Genomic DNA, 26,057 nt, shown 5'->3' on the forward strand with positions numbered 1-26,057 from the left:
GATGCACATAATTATATGAAGTATTTTTAAGACTGTTATTGCTTTATTCTGCATATTTAAATATTTAACCAATCTGTACATACTTTTGTAAATAATGTGGTAAGGGCCTAATTACCTTTTTCTCAATGGATATTAGACATATTGACATTATTAATTAAAAATAAAATTTATCATTCTTTTCTCATTAATTAAAATACCACCCTTCTATTCTATTTTCATACATACTGACATTCAACTCCTGGGCTTCCTCTTCCTATTGATTTCCTATTCTTTTATCAATATCATTTAGTGATTTGCGGTAATAGTTTTAGGTGGTGGCAGACCCTACTGCATGGGCCAAATCCAGCCCACTCCTTGTTTTTGTAAATCAAGTTTTATTAGAACATGGTCATTCCCATTCATTAGTGTATCATCTCTGGCTGCTTTTGTGCTTTATTAGAAGAGTTGAGTAGTTGTGACAGAGATAGTATTGCCTGAAAACCTAAAATATAACTATCTATCCCTCTGCAGAAGAGTTTTCTCGCTCTTGAATAACTAATTGGGTGGCTCTTCACCAAATGTATAGGTATTAAAAAACTAAATATCTGCTGAAATGTAAATATCACATGGGTTAACTGTTTAGAACAATAGATAAGATGTCCTATATATGAACCAATATTAATTATAGAGTTAACAAATTATTGAAACCAATTTTGACATAAAAATGACTGTCAATTTAGTATAGTAAAGAATTACATATTTGTACTTGTTCTTCATTGATAATAAAGTTATTTTAGGTAAACGTCCCTAATGGGGATCGTATTGCATTACATTTTAAATAATGTTGCTATCTTTATTACAGGAAATTTCAAACATACATTTGACAAACTAGAAAGAACAGTGTAATAAATCCTGAATACACATAACCCTCCTTCAATAATTATCACCAAAATGGTGAATCTTTTTTCACTCATTTGCTTAATCACTTTCTACTACCACACATTATTTTTAAAAAACCCTCAACATCATGTTATTTAATCTGTAAATGTTTAGGCATGCATTTTTGAAGGTTAAGGACTTTTTGTTTTAACCAATCAGATTACTAGTATCACTCCTAAAAAGAGCATTACTTTCTTTATATATTAAATATCCAGTCAGTATTCACATTTCCATATTTGCTTTATAAAGTACTTCTCATGATTGCTTTTTTTCCCTAAACAAGACCTTCTATTCAGTGCTTTTTTATTATTATGGAAGTTCATTATATCATTAGGGTTTACAAAGAGATGATATTCTAGGTTTATCATTCTTTATCTCTAGCAGATATCTCTTTAACAGAAAATCCTCTAGAAAGTGAAATTTACTTTCATCAGCTATCTTTTATGCTTTATTATGGGGGAGCAAAAGTAAGTTTACAGTTTTAATACAAGTAAAGAACACAATAATTAATAAATAACAATACAAAAATAAGCTGTTTTGCATACTCAGGACTGAAACCTACTATTTATTGCCTCTGCCTGTAGTTCTTGTGGAGGAACAGCAGGATAAGTGTTTGGATCTTTTTATTTATTTACATTCTTCTAATTCTTCTAAGAGGTTCCTGGCAACCTCAAAACCTAATAAGCAGTGTGTTTTTTATTGGTTGAATTGATTGCTTGTTGAGTAACACTATGCTTATTACCCCAAATTTGGCTAGTATAGACTCCTTTAGTTGCTTTGGAAGTGCTTTTGATTAGGACTCAATAGTTTTACTTGCTTATTTGTTAAATTAGTGATCCAGGTTCGCCTTGTATATTTTTAGACCTAGACCTGGAATCCCATAGGGATTTCTGAGGACTATAACTTGAAATAACTTTTTATTCTTCACATGGTTTATATATGTAGTATAGGAAAACACTTCATATATTGAATTTGCCATTTATGAATTCCATTTCTCATATTTTGCTGTAAATAGTTCCCAAAATGTGGAAAAGAAGTGTTTTATGCTTATTAAAGATCTCATCTATTAGTGTTTTTATAATTTACCATGGTATTGAATTTCTTTTTGTATGTTAAAAATGTCACCATATGCCATCGTTCTTTATTTTATGTTTGTTTGGAACTTTTTAGTTAAATCTAAAAATATTTTATTGCATTTTAATTGTAGTGATACCTGTGTACTATACCTTAACTTCAGTAAACCAGAAAAATATTCTTTTCTTAAATTATTTTTTTATTGTTGTTCAGTTACAGTTATCCCACTTTTCCCTCCATTGCTCTTGCCTGTTCTGTCCATTCCCTCATGCCCACAGTCAGTCCCCACCCGGTTAACCATGCCCGTAGGTCCTTTATAAATGTTCTTTGACTTGCCCTTTCCTGTTCTTTCCCCCATCACCTCTCTCTACCCTCCCCTCTGGTCACTGTCAGTTCCTTCTTTATTTCCAACTCTCTGATTCTATTTTGGTCATTTGTTTTGTTGATTAGGTTACACTTACAGGTGAGATCATTTGGTATTTGTCTTTCACCACCTGGCTTATTTCACTTAATATATTACTCTCCATTTTCATCCATGGTGTCACTAAGGGTAGGAGTTCCTTCTTCCTTTGGCTACATGGTATTCCATTGTGTAAATGTACTGCAGGTTTTTTATCCACTCTTACTTATGTTCATTTAGACTTTTTCAGGTACTTGGCTATTATAAATCACACTGCTATGAACATTGCGGAGCACAAGTTCTTGTGAATAAGTGTTTCAGGATTCTTAGGGTACAGTCCCTGCAGTGGAATTGCTGGGTCAAAAGGCAGTTCCATTTTTAGTTTTTTGAGGAAATTCCACACTGTTTTCCACAGTGTCTGCACCAGTCTGCATTCCCACCAACAGTGTAGTAAGGTTTCCTCTTCTACATAACTTCTCTAACATTACTTCTTTGTTGATGTGTTAGTGATAGCCATTCTGACCCATGTGAAGTGGTATCTCACTCACAGTGGTTTTACTTTGCATCTCTCTGCTAGCTAGATGTTGAGCATCCTTTCATATGTCTCTGGGCCCTCTGTAAGTCCTCCTTGGAGAAGTGTCTGTTGAGGTTCTTTGCCCATTTTTTAATTGGATTGTTTGTCTTCCTGGATTGGAGTCATGCGAGTTCTTTATATATTTTGGAGATCAAACCCTTGACCAAGGTATCATAGATCACCAACTTATGCCACACATCAAAATAAACTCAAGATGGATAAAAGACTTAAATATAAGTGTGATACCATGTAAGTCCTAGAGGAGAACATAGGTAGGAAAATTTCAGATATTCCACTCAGCAATATTTTCTCTGATATGTCCCTTAAGGCAAGGGATATAAAGGAAAGAATAAACAAATGGGACTGTATCAAATGTAAAAGCTTCTGCAAGGCTATAGAAAATTTCAACAAAATGAAAAGGGAACCAGTGGTAAGGGAAAACATATTTGTCAGTGATACTTGTTTGGAATTTAATTATCATGTTAAAAATATGAAACTACAAAACTCAAATAATATCATGGGAAAGTTAAAAGAGAATAAAAGCTTATTTTAACTTTATATTATAAATATTAAGTACATTTGTCTCAATTTAATCTAAATATAAGGTCTGTTCAAACTAAATCCAGCCATTTTTAATATAATAAGAATGGTTTGTATGACACCAATATAGACTGGCAGCCAAGGAGAGTGGACTGGAATGTGCATGCACGAGCAGTGATGACTTTACTGTACCAGTTATTGGGGGCAGTAGACACCATTGAGTGAGCATGTATATTGTGTGGCCGTCACATTCAAAATGACTGAGTGAATAGAGCAATGGATCTGCGTGAAATTTTGCATTAAGCTTGAACATTCCTCTGTGGAAACTATTCAGATAATTCAGAAGGCTTTCAGGCATGATGCAATGAGTGCAATTCAAATAAAAGTGTAGCACAAATGCTTCAAATGATGTTGAGAATTTCTCAAAAGTGATCCATATTCTGGAAGACCTGTGACAAACAGAACACCTGAGAATGTTGAATGTGTATGGGCTACAATCAACTAAGAAAACTACTGATAGTGAGAGAACTAGAAGTTGATCTGGGGATTCTAAAAACTGTGTCTAAGATTTTGACACAGGACCTTGGCATGAAACATGTCAGGGCAAAATTCATTCCACAGCTTCTGCTACCAGAGCAGAAGGAGTGCTGTGCTGCATCTGCTAATGACTTGATTCAAACAGCTACCAATGAACCAGATTTCCTAAAGAAGGTCATAAGTGGAGACGAGTTGTTGGTCTATGGCTATGATCTGGAAACAAAATCCCAGTTGTCCCAATGGAAGTTGCCAGGTTCTCCATACCTGAAAAAGGCACAGCAGTCTCAGCAAGATCAAGACCATGCTAACTGTTTTTTTTTTAATTGGGAAGGTGTTATTCCTTGTAAGTATGCCCCTTCAGGCCAAAAATTAGTAGAGTACCACCTCAATGCCTTTCGTTGGCTGAGAGATGCAATATGATGAAATTGCCACATCTGTAGGCAACTGATAACTGACAGCTTCATCAACAACATGCCTGCTCATGCAACTACATGTAGTGCAGAGATTTTTAGCAAAATATCAAAACACTTAGATGGCTCAGCACCCCTTACAGCCCAGATTTGGCATCCTGGGACTTCTGTTTTTTCCTAAAACTAAAATCATTGTTGAAAGGGAAGAAATTTCAGACCATCTATGAAATTCAGAAAAATAAGAGGGGCAGCTGATAGCAATTCTAACAAAGGATTTTGCAGTGTTTTCAACAGTGGAAGAGATGCTGGGAGAATTGTGTGAGGTCCCCAGGTGCCTATTCTAAAGGAGACTGGAGTATCATTGTCCTATGCATAATGTTTCTTGTATTTTGTATCTTCAATAAATGTCTCTATTTTTCATTTTATGTAGCCAGATACTTTCTGGACAGACTGAGCTGTATAAAAATGTAAAATTTACCCCAATCTAAAGATGTAAAGGAACATATAATGTATTCTAGTCTAGTAAGTTACTTTATCACTACCTATGAGCATATCTGAATAAACAAATAACAACAAAAAGTGAGACAAAACAAATAAACCATAATATTGAAAGCCAGGATCTGAGTTCAGATTTCTCCATCTGGTAAAGAGTAACTGAAATGTTATATATAAATTATTATCTATTCTAAACGTAAAGTAATGATACAATAAAAGTTGTTGTTTAAGAGATAATATGCTATATAATTTATAACTTTTAAAGGCTGTAGATTCAGATTGTTTTACCAAGATATTTTTAAAGCAATGATATAAATACATTAGATGAGTAATTTCTGTGCTGCAGTTTGAAACTACATGGAAGTATTAATACAACACATTAGTACTGACATTATTGTGAAACAATTCCAGATCCTGATCTACAGCATTAGTGAAGAAACATTTTGAGAAGACCTCATATAAATGTAATTTCATTAATGACATATTCCTGAAGCATGGCTTATGAAAATTATCTCAGAACCAAATCTTAGAAACCATTTAGCTTGCATTTTCTGAAACTTTTTGAAATAGCTAGTGTGGTTATATTCTGTCAAATATGTACTCAGTAGAGTTTCCTTTTAATGCAAATGTGCTTAGAGTAACAACATAAGATACCATTTTATGAAGATAACAGCAATTCACTTTGATATAACTATCAAGAAAGAAGTATAACATAAAATGCATTTTATTTGACATTGACATTTATTTAATAATGTCTAATTAAATAACTCTTAATTATTAAAATCACTCAAAAATAACAATTTGGAAATTTTGATTATGAGTTTCTCCCTGTCAAAAAGGAAGACTAGAGCCCCGGCTGGTGTAGCTCAGTGGATTGAGCTCTGGCTGCGAACCAAAGCATCGCTGGTTCGATTCCCAGTCAGGGCACATGCCTGAGTTGCAGGCCATGGCCCCCAACAACCTCACATTGATCTCTCTCTCTCTCTCTCTCTCTCTCTCTCTCCCCCTCCCTCCCTTCCCTCTCTAAAAATAAGTAAATAAAATCTTTTTTTTTAAACATTTTTTTTAAATTAATTTATTTATTTTTAGAGAGGGAAGGGAGGGAGAGAGAGAGAGAGAGAGAAACATCAATATGCGGTTGCTGGGGGTTATGGCCTGCAACCCAGGCATGTACCCTGGCTGGGAATCGAACCTGGGACACTTTGGTTCCCAGCCCTCGCTTAATCCACTGAGCTACGCCAGCCAGGGCCAGTAAATAAAATCTTAAAAAAATAAAATAAAACCAGGTAGTTGATTATGAACATAAAAAAAAGGAAGACTAGATATCCTGAACAAATATTTTAATGTAAATAAGAAAAAATTCTAAATCTCAATCTCTCTTTCCTGTCTCTCTGTCTCTGTCTCTGTCTCTCTCTCTCACACACACACACTCACACACACACACACAGACACCTCACAGGAAACTAATGGATATTAATTGAAGCAAAACATGAGGTGAGAATAGTTACGTATAGATAAGCAAATTATAATCTTGTTATGTGCTTTTGGAGAGGTTTTAAGATTTCACTTTTTGAATGAATGCATATGGTACAGGGGAAAGGAGGAAAAAAAAAAACAAGGGCATATATAAAAGCAGGTGACTCATAAGAGATGTCTATTTAAAGCCAAAGTCCTGGAGAGTGACACACTCAGTGAATGAGAGAAGGAAAGAGACTCTACATACACAGAAGGAAAAATAAGAAACTTCTCTACATTGAATTTAGCACTGGTGCTAGGGGAGAAATATATGGATAGATAGATAGTCTCCTGAGAATTCAAAACCTCAAATTGATATATGGATTAGACTTGTGACCTGAATTTTATCCTACTTTTGGTTCCAAACAATCTTAAGATGTAAATTGTTTTTAAATTAGTTCCTGATTTTTAGTTTTTACAGATAGCTGGCAGAAGCAATCATAGTTTCTCTCTGAAGAAATTCTCCTTTGCTTCTGAGGTCAGAGGAGATTGGGCACTGTGAGAGTGGTATGGCCTTAAGAAACTCTCCTTTAATACAGGATTCAAAGAAATTTCACAGATTATATTTCACTAATATAAACTCACAGCATCAGAAAATATGAGGAAAAAAGCACTATAATGAGACAATAAGCCCAAGAAGATGTGATAGAAAACAAAGTCAGACTCTTCATGTTTGCAGATTTAGAACAATGTCAGAAATGGAAAGCCAGTGTATGTGTGAGTGTACGTGTTTGTATATATCTGTGCTTGTGTATGCAATTCAAAAGAAGTCTTAGGAATAAGAGATTTTGAAAGGTTTCTAGACTAATTAAGAAATAAATCAAATGAAACCTTAAAAGATGAAAAATAACATTGAAATTAACATTACAATTAACATCAGATTAGACACAACAAAAAAAAGTTAAGGGAGAGTGGAAGAAACTACACAAAAGACAATGGAACCAAATATAGGGAACATGCAGAACGTATTGAGACATGAAGGACAACTTGAGAGAATATTGGTCAAAGCAGTCTTATTATCTATAAGCCTGGGATATCTCCATTTTTTGTATATCATCTAATGTCTTTCAAGAAGGTATTAAAAATTTCTCCAAGGATTATAATTTTATTCAAGAAAATATTTTGTATTTTGTGTTAGTTTTATTCTTAGATACCCTCTTCTGAAATTGATCTGTAGATCAAATGTCATTCCAAACAAAATTATAACCTTTGCTATAAAACTTGACATTTATAAAATTAAAACAATTTATTTTGTTTTTATTTAAAACAAAATAAAGAAGACCAAGAAAGGCCAAAACACATTTCAAAAATAAACAGGTTAAGATCTTGGCCAACTTAAATAATAATTGTCATGTAACTTTAGCAATGAAGACAATGTGGCATTAGTACTGAGAGAGTCAAAGAAGAGTCCAGTAAAAGAAAATAGAGATCTACAAACAAATCCACATAAATATGAGAACTATATGTGGTAGAGGTATATTTGCAGATCAGTGGGAGAAAGAATGAATTATTAATAATGCTTTAGGAACACTTGATAATCCTTTTGAAACTATTTGAAATTTGTGACTATAGTAATCTCAAACAGTTCCAGTTGAAGTAAAGATATGTGTGCAAAAATAAATCTTAAAATTTTTGAAGTAAATAATGGGGGAGTCTATGTGATATAAGGGAAATATTTAAGCAATACATGAACAACAAACAGTAAGGAGAAGATGTGCAAGCCAGGTAGAATAATATTGGGAATTTGACTCCAGGAAATTAAGATTTTATTCAATGTAAACATTTGATAAACTGTCTTCATTAATGCAAACTTGAAGAGATATGTAGAATGTATAGCTGATTAAGGATTAGTATGATGGATTTGTTAAAAATATCCTATACACAAACTAAAATCTTCAAAATTATCCTGTAAAATGATTCCAGGAAAGGAAATAAGAATAATTAATAAATCTATCAAAATGTATTAAATATCACTGGTATTGAGGTAAACACAAATCAAGCACACATGATAATGCTGTTTCAAATCTACTGTGTCGGTAAACCCCCAAATATCTATAGGTCAAGTTTCTAGAGTATGTAAAATAAAATTTGTAATTCTGTGCTGGTAAGAGGTAAGTTGGTACATTGTCTTTGTGAAACAATTCATCATTCCTCTGTAAATGTGATATGTTCATACGTTATAATCTGATAAACTCAGCTATAAGATATCATGGCTGAGAAGCTCTTCTGAATGTGGATGAAGAGACAAGTATTCATGGTTACATTTCTTATGTTAGCAAAAGGTCAGAAATCATCCAAATATACACTGACAGAACAATAAACATATAACTTGAAGTATGTTTACACAGGCAAATAATACTATGTAGCAGTGAACATGAATTATAACAAATTGCATAAACATGCAGAATTAATGATATGGAAATGATATGGAAAACATAAGGCTCAAGAATGTGGTGATTACTCTGTGGATGGGATATAGAATAGGGAGAAACAGAGGCTTGAGAGTCATTATTACCATTCTTATTAGATAGTAGGAACACAGGTGCTTGTATCTTTTTCTGTTTTGGGCACCCACATATTTGATTTTGCCTCTCCTTGAAGATTTACATTAAATCCTCAACTTTACCAGGACAGCATCAACATTTTAATTGGTTTACTTGCAGAGCCAAAAACATGATACTTGGCACATAATTATCCCACAAAAAATGGTTGCTGAATTAATGATCTTTATTTTTTCTAAACTAGTCCTAGTTAGCAGTTTTAGATTAAATTTCTCTCCTTGTCATAGTGAATTGCTGATGCTTTACTGTAATAGGAACTTAGTTGGACAGACTGCTGTTATTTTCTAACATGCAGAGGTCAGTGGTATTTTAATTTTTTTGTCAAATATGCAAAACCTCATCATTATTTTCCAGAACATTTTACTTCAGTATCCTCCTATATTCTTCAGACCTTTCAAAACTTAGAAAATTAATGGACTTATATGAATCATTGGTGGGGAAAGATATGTAGAGGCAGAAAGATTTCCAGGATCCTCATAGTCATGAGTCGCATATTCATGAAGTGAAGGAAATTGTATATTAAAGAAATGTAATAAATTGGGAAAAATGAAAAATAAATTAGTTGGAAGACATCCCCCCAAATCTAATGCCTCCTCAAATAAATGGCTCCTCATGACCATTTTGCAATGATTTGCTTAAAAAAATCAAAGAGCAACTCTTCTAAGACCAGATCTTTGACATTTAAAATTTTTCTACTAGTGTCTTTCCTTTGTATTGAGCCATCAGAATATTATATTCTGATCCAATCACGTGGAAATGTTTAATTTACTTAATCTTCAGTTTTAAATTCAGTTTATAATGTAAGAATTAGAATTCTAGCTCTGCCTCTCTGGTCTTCATTAACTTCCTCCCTTAACAAAAGCACCTGACATCATATCACATTTGGTCTTAATTTGCAGGCTGTCTCTTATCCCAGAAACGAGAGAGTTTATAATTCTCTCATGTTCCTCTTTCATTTTCTAACTTCTCTCCTATATTTCTTAATGGAATGTTTTGTGTGATTAAATTACTCTACCAAGTTTTTTATTCTCCCTCATTCTTGGAAACTTTGTTTATTGTCAATCTAGTTTATTTCTTAAATCATACCATCTTTTACTTTGTATCTATTGCTCTGAAAAAACACAATCTCAAGATATCAGTGATCACTTTCTAACACTTTTCTGATACTGTATCTTGAGCTTACAGATTAGTGTTTTAAGGTTTCCATGTTTATAAATAAATAAAGATGAAAATGGCACTGGTACTAATCAGAGGTTCTGGACACTGTGGCTGTCCTCCCCCCTCCACACCCACTTCCACTCAGCTCCATCTGCTTACCTTCGGCTAAACATTTGAGGCACAAGAATGGCTTAGAGTAGGCTTTGATGGGTCAGTGCATGTTGAGGACAGACTTGCTGGGCACACTTGGGACAGAATACTTTTGTATTTAAGAGAGAATTATAATGCTCACTTTGGCAGCATTTACACTATATTTAGAATCACACAGAGAAGATGACTATTTCCCCTATGCAAGGATGATTTGCAAAATTGTGAAATATTGAATATTAAAAAACAAAGAGATAACTATTAAAACTGTATTCTTCTCTGACTAGATGTACACCTCAAAACATGTAGCTTTAAACTCATTGGCATCTGCATGGTGAGGGGACAAACTTTAGGATAAAACACTGTGCACATGAGGAGAGTCAGGAATCTGAGTCTGTGATGACACCTCTGAACTCTGCTGAAGCCCCTCTTCACCACAGCTTCCTCTTCTGTCAATTAATATTTTTTCGTATTCTTTTAAGCCAATTTAAGTCAGACTTTCCATTACTTGCAGTAGGATTCATGCTAAGGGTTACATTAGCCTCCATTAAGTGTCCCTTCTCTGTCAAATCTTGAGGTTTACATTTTACATATTTTATAACTCTAATAGGTCTTGCTTAAAAGGAGCTTCTCTCTACTTCAGCAGCATTGATTTTAGGGCCATGTGTTGTGGGAGACTCTCCTGTGCATTGCAATATGTTTAGCAACATCCCCAACCTTTTCCTGCTAGATGCCAGTAACACCTTCCAGTTGCAAAAACTAAAAATGTCTCCTGATAGTGCCAAATATATTCTGTGAGACAAAATCATATTTGACTGAGAAAAACTATGTTAAAGGAAAGCATATTTATATTATTTGTACATAAATAAGCTGAGAATGAAAAAGCCTAAGTGTGAATGGATCCAAGACTGAAAAAATAAAACATGCAGGAAGCAAGACTTTGATCCAAGCCTTTGTAATCCTTTAAATATTAATTATTTAACTTCACCACTCAATGCAAAAGGAAGTCCAGTTACTATGTATATACCAATGGAAAAGTAATTTATTCAAATACAAGGTGATGGTTGTTGTTATTGTTAGTATTTGGGTGTATGGTGCCAGTATGCCGAAAGCACAGTGCTTACCGGCTGCACTCAGACAAGGATTCCTGTCCTTGGATAGGGGCAGTGTTATCTTTTTATCTGGGCAGATCTCTGCAAGTTCCACAACTTCTTTGTCACTGTTAGATAATATACATTTTTTTATAATCTTTTATTTATAACAGCAGTCTAGTTTCAGAAATTAAGTGGCTCATTCTAATTTAATTTTCCAATTCCTTATTTTTCTTTTAATTTTCTTCTCTCCTGCAACTCAGTCTTCTTTCAGGCTAGAAAATGCAATGAGGCCAAGTGAAGATTGTGTTCATCTTTATCTCTTTTCCCACTTCCTTCTTTTGCCCTACTCACTGTTGCATGGTTTCTAGTCTGAGGCTAGAGTTGGTAGAAGGAACAGAGTTGAAGACAAGGAAGAACTTTCCTTGCTTGACTCTGATGTTCTCTGTTATTGGTGTTCCTTGAGCTTGTTGGGTGTTCTAAGCTGATTTTCTTTTGAGAAATTTTAGAAGTTAATCAAAGTTATTGGTTTCTTTCATTATTACAGAGGTAATGCATTTCCTCAGGGATGCTGTGCATGACTCTTGTTTCAGCCCCCAGACATTATCTATATTTGGATAAACTAAATTAAACTCATCTGATCAGCTGGAAATAGGAACTTTTGACTCATCATTGTTAGAAGTATAACCCTCTCTACTCTGTATGTCTCTAACTGGAATGCCAGCTCTACAGCTTCTTGTCTTCAGAATTTTCCAAGGTGTAGTCCCGTTTCAGTCTCAACTTCTATAACCTTTAAGTGGCACAGGTCAATCCCTAGGAGAAGTCCCTCTGTTGATTCTCACTGAATTTGAGAGTGAGGTAATCACACCCCTTTTCTCACATAGGAGATATCAGAGGGGAAGTGCCACAGCATTCCTATGAAGTTCTCTGAAAAGTCTCTCTGCTTGTTTCTCCGCATCCAACCTCTTACCCTAGAAGAGAATGATAGGCCAAAAGTCACTAAGTAGATTTAGATCACTAATATCACAAGTTTGGCATTCATGGTCTACCTCTTCCCTGTGGAATGGGGGGATACTTATCACTTTTGCATTGTTTTCAGCTTTCGTGATCTCTCCCAAAACTGAGACAAAGTGCCCACTTTTAGCATCTTGTTAGGCATAGATAAAATGTGGACATGTTACAATGCATATAGCAAAAGATAATTGGACTTACATTAAGGGAACGGCTATGGTCTTGCACCTATATCTCAACTCAGTCACCTTGGGGAAGTTACTTGGACTTTTAAAGCCACGATTTCCTCATCTGTCAGAAGGGAAACACCATATATACTTCGTTGGACTTAACTGCCTGACAAATAGTAAGTTCACAATAAGATGGTTATGGGATGCAATTATATAATATGTACTTCTCTGTTTTGTGATTTGAAGTACCACTAATCTAAGTGATATTGAGCTTAACAAAATTAGTCAACCATATCATCAAATGTCAAGTTATGTATCTGTCCTTTGATTTGTGTGACATGGAGTCAGAGAAATATATGTTTTGCTAAAAATAGGCAAAAGTGCTAGTCGATGTAACCACTTTAAGCCTGCATACCTGAACTTCAAATAGTTTCTATTAGTTGTGTATTGTGCCACATCTGTATAGGAAGAGTGCCCTGGTTAGCAGAAGTAAACATGATACTTAATTCCCTCAAATTCATCTCACCTCTTCCTGAATGTATAGGCAATTGGCCAAATCTCCACATCCTAGCCATGGTCAATTTAAGCCAATCATAGTAATCCCACCTGTCTGGTAGCTACTGGTTCAGAAACCCAGATCTAAGCACATTTTTGACTGATACTCTACTACTACTACTTGATGAATGAACACATGACATATGTTGGGCTATTAAAGTGGTGGAAGGATTTTGTTATTCTTTGTTTGTTTGTTTGTTTGTTTTACAATTCTAGAAAGGCTCTTGCCACTTCTCTTGCAGATGGCTGAATTGAGGAAGCAATGGCTACCAGAAGCCCTCTTCCACTTTCAGGAGGAAGCAGCATCCTTAGGATGAAGCCAAACACTGGATCACAGTTCTAGACACAAAGATCCAGGGTCTTCAGGGACTTCCCTGAACTGCTTGTCCTCTGGACTTCCAGAATTAAGAACTAGTAGAATCTTTTGTTTTTAACCATCATATAAAAAGCAAAAAGAAGAGCATCTCTAGAAATGTGGGTTTTTTCCCAAGTTTTCTTTTTATCCTATCTTTGGACAAATCATTTAAAAGTGGCCTGCACATTTATTTATTGAAATATATCATCTTATTTGTTCTATTTAAGCCTTTCTATTTCAGCAAAAGTAGATTTTTAGTGAATGCTTTACTATTTTAAGCTAACATTTTAAATATTTGTTTTTTAAAAATATGGAAATGCCCCAAGATTATAGTATCATTTTATAGTAATAGGGTGTGATATTTTTACATCTATGATACATGTGTATATTTTAAGAAATTACCATTGAAATTTCTATTATTATAAGAGCTATTATTCTAAATCACCCACATACAACCTTTATTTCTAAATGCTGTTCTTATCATGGCAACACTTAGCTCACTTAGTGATCTTACAACGTTCAGTTTACCTCTAATTCAAATGCACTGTATTCTCTTATATTCTCTCTAAGCACACCTTATCATTTCTGGAAAAGCTAAATGTTGTTTAGATCATTTTACTCTTTTCATCCTTAAGATTTTATTATAGAGTACTATATAATCTATAATCCATGTATATGAAGAGAGTATTAAAATATATTTTAAAATACATATATTTAATATTTAAATAGAAAGCAAGAGACAGATAAACCTAGCAAAGAAACCAAAAATAAACAAAAACTTTTGCTAAATGTTTATAGTAAAATTCAACATAAAAAGTGGCAGACTCTGCTTGAGTACATCATGCAAAGTAAAATAAGCCAACCACAGAAGAAGACTATATACTGTGTGATTTGACTTATATAATTTGTCTAAAATAGTCATATTTGTGGAAACCAAGCATAGAAGGGTGGTATCAAGGTTTGGGGTAGGTGCGAACTGGGTATAAAATTCCATTAGGCAAGATGAATAAGCTTTAGAGATTTTCTGTACGACATTGTGCCTACAAATAAAACTGTATTCTACACTTAAAAATATGGTGAGAGTGCAGATCCCAAGTTAAGTGTTCTTACAACAATACAATAAAAAAGAGAAAATCTAATGATGATTTCTGTTAAAAATATTTCTTTTATTATCTTATTAAAATGATTTTAAAACATTGAAAGAAATGCCTAATTTGTCACACTTCACAATATTAAAATAAATTTTTAAGTTGGTAACATGCTCTTTGAGACTACCATGTTACAAACTAAAAAACTTTGAAATGAATTAACACATTTCTATTTCAATTAGCTAGCACCTTTAGCTGAAATGTATTCTAATATGCTACACTGAAGGCAGAAATAATTTACATTGGACTTTAACTATAATGGTCATAAGCATACATAAATTTACTTATTCTAATTAAAAGTATAAGGACATATGAAATTATAGTATCTTTAAAGTAACAAAAACAATATAATTAGGTTTTTATTTTTGTATAATATGTATGCTCACATTTTATAGAATATTATAAAGTTCTTGCTGAATGTGTGTGTGTGTGTGTGTGTGTGTATAAAATCCAGGTAAACATGGTTAAGAAATTTAAAATTATAAATGTATTTTAAGGAATATATTATCATTAATATACAATATAATATAATAAATTAAACTTAGGAATTTATTATGTGATGATTACTAATTTTCATCTTTACACATGATCTTGTTTACCCACATTTTATCATATCAGTTCTTAATTTTTCCTCTCCTCACAGCCACAATAAAAGCCTTATTCATTTTTCCTAGTCTTCTTATTTACATCTCAGTAATCAGTTACCCCCTTGTAAATAAATGATCCCATATTCCTCTCTTTTTTCTACTTTTGTCAGATTATTCTTGTTTTAATAGTCCTGAATGGTTATTTTTATTGATATCATTAATGTGGGAAAACACTGTGATATTTTGCCTTGTGGCTTTGTCCTTTTCCTTTTTTATTTCTTTGTAACTGGTAGTTTAGTAATGAACTTAGCAGTCATTATGATATTTTAATGACCACTTATATATCAGGTATAGCGCCTTACATTCATTCTCTCATTTCACTTTTATGATCAGTTAAAGAAGGTGCCTAAAATTAGTCTTCACATTTTAGGGGTAAAAACTGGAGGTTTGAAGCTATTAAAATTCTCCAGGTAGTATTGTTATTAGTAGGTAGAGGGAGCATAAGAAGCCAGGGCTCTCTGACTTTGGAACCCAGTGTACTAACTCTGGATGTTTTTAGCTTCCCATTTGCTTGCATGGATTCACCTGTTGTGTTTGGAGAGTTTTGACATTTGATTGCCTCATGATTTATAAGTTTATTCCTACATATCATATGACAGGCCCAGCCTAGAAGGATATCTTCCTGTGTCTTCTGACATTTCTCATCTCAAAAAAAAATAATCCTTAATTTATTTGTCAGGTGTTGGTAAATATTTGCCGGGGTTACTATCAAATGTCAAATCTGTGTGATTATTTCAAAGTTTCTCGTTAAATAAATAATTCTCAGTCTTCATGGAACTATATTATTATACTTTTTAAAATCTGTAAATATCTTCCAGGAAGCATAGATCAATTTCATAGGGTATCTGCCTCTGTCTGCTGCAGAAATACTCTTTTCTTCCTTGGAATAACCACCATTTCCTCTTAATTCCCTGCTTTTATATATATTTTCTACTTTCTCTTATTATAGTCTAAAAAACAGTCCGGAAAGTATTATTGTTTCAAGTATTAACCTCTTATGTCCTTCATAGAAATTGTGATGTAATTAGTTGAATTGTCTCATAAATTATTTATTTGTAGTGCTTTTTATCTAGTTATTTAAAAAATGCTTACTCTTAAAAACCCAAGATGTAAATAAGATTGATGATCATATTATATTAATTAGATAAAATGAGAACACAGTACTTAAATAGGTTGGCTTGCCATTGGCTATAGGAATGTGCCTTCCTTATTAGAGCTCAAAAGTAGGACACATAGTTTTTGCTAACCTCACTCATTATATTTCCTGTAAAAGACCATCATTTTTCCTTCCTGATTCCTGTCAGTCAAATCTCTTTTTTCCTAAGTGAAATATGTAAGTTTATATAATAAAGAAATACAGTATATATAAAAAATATCCTATGTAAAATATAATTTTTGCTAATGTGCATTAGAACACATACCACACAGACATCTTTTCAGAAACATTCTAGAAATAACAACTAGGATACCTATAATGCATGAATTTCCACAGGGGCATTATGATGTTGCAGTTATGGCATGGTGTACTCCTGTAATTGTATATGAACAGTAGCCTACTTTACTTAGTCATACTTTTTCCATAATGTAAATGAAGGTTTGTTCATTTTTTTTTCTACTCTTTTGATTTCTAATGGCCATCATGGGAATCGGTTACTTACCTTTCCAAAACTCATTAGATTTGACTCACCACCTTTTCCTCTGTCAAATTATTTTATTAACCTTCCTCCTTTACATGAGGTTCAAAAGTATGAAGCATATAATGCATCATAGTTAAACTGTTAAACTGTATAAATATATATAAAAATATATATATTGTGGTATTGGTGATATTTTAATAGACAGTTGACAGATTTTCAGTGAAAGACTAAACAACATATTTGACAGAGCAATATCAATATGTATATATAGAGAGCTCTGTATATCTTTGTGTGTGTGTGTATATATACACACATTTTATATAAAATTATTTATTTGGCTTTTAGACTCTTTTTTTTTCTTTTTCCATATCTTAACCTAAACTTGAGTGTTGTTCCAGGAGAGGGACATAATATTTTGACATTCTGTGAAACCTATGCAATGTGTGGTTACTAACGGCTTACACACAGGCAAGGCGATTCCAGTTGGAATGGGACTTCTCTTGGCCTTTCACAGTGACTGTATAACATTTATTTGAGGCTGACTTTACACATGCCTGGAGGACTTCGCATAGTCTTAATGTTGGAAGTTAATTTAGAAGTCATTCTTAAGTTAAAATGATAAACTGCTTATTGGCAACAGCTTATATTAAATAATATTTAATGTTGAGGTGTTTTATAAATTTCAGATCAGTAATTGAGGAAAAGCAACTGAAGTCAAGCAGCATGATGTAATAAAAGGAAATAAAATTAATTTAAAATAGCACCATCAAGAACAATTTTTTTATATTTTATTATGATATTATAGTTGTCCCATTTTTTTCTCCCCTATATTCCCCTCTGCCCTGTACCTGCCGTCCCAGCAGCATTCCCCCACCTTAGTTCATGTTCATGGGTCAAACATATACATTTGAAAAAGTATTCAGACTTCAGGTCTGAAAAGTATGGATCTTATTGCTGGCAATGCATTGGGCTGCATATGTGTCTTTGAGCCAAAGTGTGTTTCTTCTCTGCATGCCTAAAATATTCCACGTGTGCAAACTGTGTGAGTGTTCGAAAGTGGGAGTGGTGGGGTACAGCGCTCCAAATACCCTCGAGTACAGTTGCTCTGTTTCACTGCGGGAAGGCCAGCTGCAGATAGATGGGACTGAGTTTGATTCAAAGATAGCATAGAAATATTTAACCATTTGGTGCTGTTGGGAGTGAATACTGAAAAGGGAAAGATGGCTGGTTGAAATAGGAAGATCAAAGAAAAAAATCACCCTGTTTACATCTTTGCTTAGGAGTTGATTATTCAGTGCTGCCTCCAGTGCTGCCTCCAGTGCTGCCTCCAGTGCTGCCTCGAAGGAACCAAAACTAGCTCTATTGTTTAAGATCTGTGTGTAAAGAAACATTCAGACCTTTTTGCTGAGTGCTTTGGAAGGTGCTGCATAGCATTTAGGGTTTATTAAGAATATTATAAGTCTATCCACAGAAATTTTAAATTTATTTTGGCCATTTGGCAATTATGTCCATGATCTGTTCCTACCCCTACCAACAGCAACAACAGAAAAACACTTTTGTTTCTTCTTAAATTCTTCTTTAGAAATTTATCCTAGCTTTAATCACACAAGATTACATGAGAACATTCCTATGGAGTATTTATTGTTTTGTTTGTTTGTTTGTTTATATTTCAGGCAAAGTGTCTGCTTTGTTTTTCATGACACTGCAGGAATATCAGCCCATCCTTACTTTCAGGTCAATTCTCACTTAATGGGAAGATTCTGGTGGTGATGTTGGCAACATCCCTCCTCTGTGTGTGGTTTTTACAAAACCTAAAGGGCTGTACCTCACTTGGGCAATCTGCCATCACTCACATTTATCTGGTAAACTTGCAGGGTCAACAATCACTAACAGGACATGCAGACAAAATTAGAAGGTGTTGCGTGGCTTCTTTTTGAAGAAAACACAAATAAAATGGCTCTAACTACCTCTTCGAGAGTTCAGGCTAACAACTTAAAAAATCTATAATTCAGAGGAAAATAAAAGGCAATGGAATCACTCAGCAAAAACATCTAATGGTGTCTGAGCCCCAGATAGATAGTCTTAATGAACTGAAAGACTCTCAAAGAAGGAAAAACACACCCCTGTGTATCACTTCCAAAAAGTGACATAAAAAGTTCAACTATAAAAATAAAACAAATTGAAACCCATGTTCTCTCTATCTCTTTTTAGAAAGGCAGGAGTGAAAGATTCTGCATGATCCTTAAAATTGTCTAAGTCCTTTTTAAATTAACACTCAGATTTCCTTCCTTAGTTTAAAACACTAAGAATTATACTCTTTTTTAGACTTCTAACATTCTTTCTTAATTCTTCATCATAAGACAATCCATCAAGTCTACTGCATAAGATTGGAAAAGTTTCCAGATTTTATAGCTGTCTTTTATCTTGAAGCCAAAACATTTTATGAGTCTCTTGGTTCTACTGTTCTTAACTCAGCTGAATGTCTGAGCATTTTAGATGAGAGATGTTTTTATCACTTTGACAAAAATGGCAACTTTAATTTTAATGACTCCATCAAAAATTGATCAAGTATGTTGTGTTTGAGAGGTCTTTTAAAAAATGAACTTACCTGCACACTTTCTCTCCTGGGAACACGCTGGTGTCTTTCCCTTCCCCCTCTTCTTCCTCCTGAGTTACCTTTGCCTCTCTCTCTCCTAAGCTCCAAGGGCCCAACTTTTGCTTCTGTAACCTGTTTCCTGAACCTACACAGACCATCTGGCTCATTTCTACTACCTCTGTAACTTTCTTAATAACTTTGTCTTATAACTTGAAAAAAATGAACTTACAAACCAACAAATCTAAGGATCCATCTGTTTTGGGCTTAAAAACTTCCCTTCAGCTCAATACATGAATTAGCCATTTATTCACACATGGCATCTTTTAAAAATGATTCTGAATTGCAGTTATAAGTCCAGAATAAAAGTTTTCAACAGTAAGCTCACTTTTTGCAATTAATTAATCATTCAATCAAACTATCAAAATCTGCATCCCCTACATCGCCTTTTTTTTTTTTTTGGCAATACTAGTTTCCTCTTATATACAGGAAAGAATGTTAATTTGAATGAAAATAATTTTGTAAGGTCGCTAATCTCTTACATTCATTAAATAATGTTTCAACATCTCTTGATATTTTAAAGAGTTTTATGGAAGGGATTTTTTTAATTGAAGTTTTTTTTTAATTTTATTTTTGTATCCCAGTTTTATTTTTATTAAATTTATTGGGATGACATTGGTCAGTAAGATCCTATGAGCTTCAAGTGTGTATTTTCATAATACATGGTCTGGAAATTGCATTGTGGGCTCACCACCCAAAGTCAATCTCTTTCCTCACCATACATTTGACCCTCTATACTCTCTACCTCCCCTCCCACCCCCTCATCTCTGGTAACCACTGCACTATTGTCTGTGTCTATGAGTTTTTGTTTGTCCCATTTTCCCAGTTTTGAACTGAATGGTTTTAAGTTAAATTAATTTTTATGAAAAATGTTCATTTGTCTACATGTTTAGAAATGACTTTAGAGTATTAAGTATTTTAAAACATCTATGATTATCAGGTTTGATCTGAGGTAAGAGCACGGTCAGTGTCTCTCTCACATCAATGTGTCCCCCTTTCTCTCCCCCCTTCCTTTCTCTCTAAAATCAATAAAAATATCCTCAGATAAGAATAAAAATAAAAAGTAGAGTTACTGACACATGTCAAAAAATCAGCCTGTCTTTTAATGAAATAATCTTTAAAATGGTAACTTCAAGCCAACATCAATAGGAATATATGCACATTTTAAAACTCTCTGTAACTTTTATTTTTATACGAAAATATATTTTCTGTTCAGCTTATTCATTTTGATATATGGAGATAAATTTACACATATATTGCCCTTAGCTCCAAAATAAATTGAAAAAGTTTACATAAATGATTTACCAATTTGACTCCTATGAATTAAATTTCCATTTTATTTCTTATTGCTCACATCTTTGGTAGCGCCATCAATTTTCTTCTTTATTGACATGACTTGGTTGAAGTTTCTTGTGCCTGAGTAACTTTTTCTGCAAATGTGAAAAGCGGAATTGAGTTGAAAGAGACAAAAGAAATCATAAACTCTATAGTGTCTTCTTTTATCTTCTACCCCAGGAGTGGCCTGACCTTATGCAAGGGTCTTCTTATATCCAGGCCTGGGAGATGAGACTAATAATGGTGCTGCCCGCTTTGTAAGAATATTCTGAAGGTTGCACTGATTTTGTTGTATGGAAAAACTTTGAAACTTTTAAAGTACCTGAAGAAAATATTAAAATTTGCTTTGTTTTATTCTGATCTCTTTTACACCTGTGCAGAACCATTTGACTAATGCATTAATCACTCTAAATGAAATTAAATTATGCTCTACCTCAAAGACTTAGATTTTACAGAGCTAATATCACTTACAGGAAAATTCAGAAGTGCACATTTTTAGTTAGTAGTGCAATTACTGTTCTCTTGGTCAAACATCAACAATTACAAACTAGAATATATTGAAAAAATAGTTAAAACTATGTCCTCCTCACACTCATGGGTATTGGAATAGAAATATATTGCTTATATAGTAGATAATATCCTAGGAGTTGAGGCAAATTTCCTAATTTATATTTAGTCTTATATTCACTATTGTACATTCAATGATGATACCTATATGTGTCTGTTTATCTCAGCATTTTGTAAGAGGCCTCTCTAAGCACAGCCACACTCTGAGGGTGCTAGAAAATCAATTCACTTTTGAAGAAGGGCTTTCCTAAACCTGGCTGTCTTATTAGACTCTAATATTAGAGGCAGTCCCACGAGTGACCTTTGAAATCCATGTCCAATGAGTGTGCCAGTGAACAACAAACTCAATGCCTCTGGCCTGTCCTAATGTGGGACTATTCAAATAGCATGTCCTTAATGCAAAAGTAAAATTCCCATGTGACTCTTATCCTTTATTCCCAATCATGCTCTCTGATTTTCACACCCCATCGTCCTACCCCTTAAAAATGATATCTGAAGATATCTTCCCTGTATCTTATCTTTTTCCCAATATAGAATTTCCAGTTGTATTTTTCAGCCATTTGTCATTTGCAGTGGTTGGGGGTTGGCTGTACTTCTCCTGGATGTCTGTCTTTTAGGCATGTCCCACCAGAATTCGGAATGAGACACACTGTATTCCAGATGTGATTCAATAAGGGCCGAATTATTCACTGAAACTATTAAACTTATTTTTCTTGATGTTTCTTTTCTATTAATAAATGTTGAATTTGAAGCCCTGGAACTGTTGACATTTAGGATCATGGGCACAATTAATACAATACCTTACGTGTATTTCATGTAAACTGCCTTGAAAGATATATCGTTCAACCTACCCTTTAATAGCGTAGTTTCTGAATCTAAGCATCTTTAGCTTCGGCCCTATTATATTTCATTTTGACAGTCTTGGTCCATCCATTAAACCTATGGAGACATTTTTAAATCTCAATTTCGTGTCAGTCACAGTGTCACAGATTAATAAGCACTGTTTCTTATGTCCTTTTGATGAACAAGAAAAGACCAAGGACAGCAGAGTTACTGTCTAAGGAAATAATGTATCTGAAAGTGTTTTGCAAATGCTTTTATATCAGTCTTTGGCTCTCTGTCCTCCTTCTGTCTCTTTTTAAAGACTTTATTTATTTATTTACTTTTAGAGAGAGGGGAAGGGAGGGAGAAAGAGAGAGAGAACGCTGATGTAAGAGAGATACATTGATCAGTTTTTTTCTTGTGCGTGCTCTGCCTGAGGACAGAACCTGCAACCCAGGCATGTGCCCTCACTGGAAATTGAACTAACAACCCTTTGCTTTGAAGGATGACACCCAACCAACTGAGAAATACTGGTCAGGGCCCTCCTGTCTCATACATACCACTTTACAATCTGAACTTATAAGGAATTCTTCCTGTTCAGTCTTCATGGTTTCCTTGACTTTTCCCCCCAAAAAACCCTTTGTCATCAAAATAATTTCTAATTGCATCATGTGGATCTTACTTTTAGAACATCTCCTTTCAAATCATCTTTTCTTTTAGAAACCTTATACTGAACAGGTCACTTCTCTGAGTTTTTTAGTATATGATTTTCCTTTATCTGCTGTCTAAAATATTTAATTTGTATTTCTTAAGTGTCTGTTAGATGTAGCTGAGTGTGCTTCATACTGCAGGGCATACAGTTACCCATAGGATGTTGTTGGTCCTCAGAGCTCTTATAGGCTGATACAAGAACTAAGGCACATGATATACCATTAGTAATACATTGTAAATGTGATACCTCTCACTCCATTCTCTTAGATCTTCCCTGTAGTTGTGATTGTGACTTTAAATATTACCTTTCTGTCACAAAAGAAGTAACCCTGTGCTTTTAGATTTCTTATACCTGTATTGCCTATTACAGTGCTTCTAATTCCCAGTCTCCATGTGGTCCTCGTTTGTCTAAAATTGTTCCAAAATATTCCTTTAGCCCACTGTAAATACAACTAATAATTGCTCAACAGTTGCCCAGGGTCTACAGCCTAGTTTTTAACTCACTGACTAATATATAAGATCTAGTGTTCTTAGCATGGCCATTAGAAAGCATGCTGTCTCTCTCTCCCTCTCTGAATGGATGGCTAGATGGCTTAATCTATAGATATATTTATTTGTATAATGTTCTAATGTGTACTTATGTGGGTATGGACATTAGGAATATCTACTTTATACATATCTGCATAAAGTAGATATTGCTAATATACTATATAACTATGTATATATAACATAGCTATTTCTAATATACTATGTATATAGTATGCCTGTGTGAGTTCAATTTATGTACACCATACAGTTATTTGTTTGGGCTTGATGCATTCAAAGTAAATTTAATTTTTAATACAATATATTAAGCATTTTTGTCAGAACTTAAACTAATGCATTAAAAACAAAGCAACCACCACCACATCCAAAACACAGAATGATTCCTGTCCACACTACGTATTTTCTCCCACACTTTTAATCTACCTCCATTCTCCAAGCATTAGATAATATGCATTTTCTTTTACCTTTTTTGTGCAAAAAAGGGAGAAGTGACAGTCAAGAGCAGGTAAAGATTCTGCTCCACCTCAGCACAGCAGGGCTCACAGCAGTTCATAATTTACCACACCAAGTTTTTGGTGGAAAACCTAATTCCTGTCCTTTATATTAATGTCACTGATGCACTCTGCTACCCAAAGTGAGCAGCAAGTCAGCCTTTTTCATTGACTGATGGATTTAGGCTCTTTTCCTGGTTTTTCTCTGAGGTTCAGCAATAGTTTGATGATAACCAAATAATTTACTGGGAATGTAATATTTGATGTTCTGGACATTCCTTTTCTGTTAATGAATGTTGAGATTGTAGCCTGGTACTGTTGACCCTCATGAGTCACCTTAAGGCACATGATGTTCCACTATGTAGATGTACTGCAGTTGTGAGAAATAATACAAAGATCCCCATATACTCGACACCTAGTTTCTCCCAGTGGTAACTTCTAGCATAACTGTAGTACAGCATCTCACATCACAGTCAGGAACCTACATTAATACAATCCACTGACATTATTTGGATTTTACCAATTTTACATGTATTTGTGTGTGTTTATATTTAGTTTTCTAAATTTGATCACATGTGTAGGTTTGTAAGCTAAATACAGGAGAGTTCTCTCAGCATGATACCTCGTGCTACACTTTTGTAGCTACAGCAACCTTATAACTCCTATCCATTTAATATAACTTTAAAAGAAGGAATGTACTCATGGATTACTTGCATAATGATTATTAATAAACAGGTGATACACATACTTTCTCATATGCATATTAAAAATTTGATCTGGCCTATATAAATTTATGCATGAATCAAAACTCTGAAAGTATATAATATACATACATTAAAAGTCTATTTAATGTGTTTGAAAAATTCTTATGTTCAGAGAGTGTACAGTTTAATGGTTTCTATATGAAAGCATTTCTAATTTCACCTGCAAGAAGTGAAGTTGTGGAGGAAAGGAAGGAACAGAGGGGGCAGGAGAGAGAAGACAAGAGGTAGAGAAAGGGAGGAAGAAAGGGGTGAAATGGGGGAACAGGAAAGAAGAAAGAGCCAGGGAGGAAGGAAAGAAATGCTGTATGTGGATACATGTAGTTGAAATAAACATGTATTAATAAGAATTTGTTGATATTCTCTGGTAAATGAAAAAGGTTATTACTGAGGTGACGCACTGACATGCAGATTTGAATGACCATAGTAACTGTCTCTTGACTTTTTCCAAACCACTCAGATGAACAGGAATGCTGCATTTAAATTTTTCCCCGCATTCAAAGGAACAGAGCAGGACTGACTTATTGTCAGAGCAGACCAAGAGCTAGAACAGTGAGAAAGTAAAGGTACAATTCTCTCACTTCACCATGGGATGAAAATCTGGAAGGACCCAGCAAGGTCCAAAGTGAGCAGGCGAGTCCCAGGATGGAAAGATGTGCAGGGGCCTAGAAATCTGTAGCTATGGGTCCTTTAGCAGCAAACCCACAGATCAATTTTAGAGTGGATGGTGCAGCTTCACATGGCTTCTGTGGTGAAGGAGCCTACCTATGTCGTTCACCCTCGGCAAGAGTACTCATCCAGCTGTGGTTGTGCGGCCAGATAGTAGACAGACGATGGTGGCCTCCATGCAATTGGGCAAATGTATGAGGTACCTGTGGTGACCTGAAAGTGGGTATTGGACAGTGTTGCCCTCTACCAGTGCCAGGAGCTGGACATTCACCTGATATCCCAGATTCCCTGGAGCTGCCTACTTTTCCTGCCAACCATGCATACAGTGTGTATAGATCTTTTGTCCATAGGACTCCACAAATGATCTTAAGAAATGGCCTTTTTTAGAGACCTGGGAGCTCTTCTTTAGTCCTTCCACAGTCCTGGTTACTAAATATTTTATGTACATCACCCAGAAAGGAACTTCTGGCTGTGTAAGGGTCCCTTGAATATTTGCTGCTTCGACTCCCTTTGAAACCTGCCCTGAGTACAAAATTGTGGCAACTTTTCAACTCAAAAG

General features: G+C 34.4%; 1 protein-coding gene and 1 non-coding gene across 5 annotated transcripts in view; both read left to right on the top strand.

Moving 5' to 3' along the window:
• LRFN5 (leucine rich repeat and fibronectin type III domain containing 5) overlaps positions 1–26,057 on the top strand; it is a 295,021-nt gene that overhangs the window by 101,758 nt on the left and 167,206 nt on the right. The window lies entirely within an intron of this gene.
• On the top strand, positions 10,467–10,573 carry LOC123825353. Its single transcript, XR_006786892.1, has one exon. It is a non-coding gene; the product is annotated as a U6 spliceosomal RNA (small nuclear RNA).

This window comes from Phyllostomus hastatus, unplaced genomic scaffold, assembly GCF_019186645.2.
Source record: "Phyllostomus hastatus isolate PE091 unplaced genomic scaffold, TTU_PhHast_1.1 phas_contig_62, whole genome shotgun sequence".
NCBI lineage: Eukaryota > Metazoa > Chordata > Mammalia > Chiroptera > Phyllostomidae > Phyllostomus > Phyllostomus hastatus.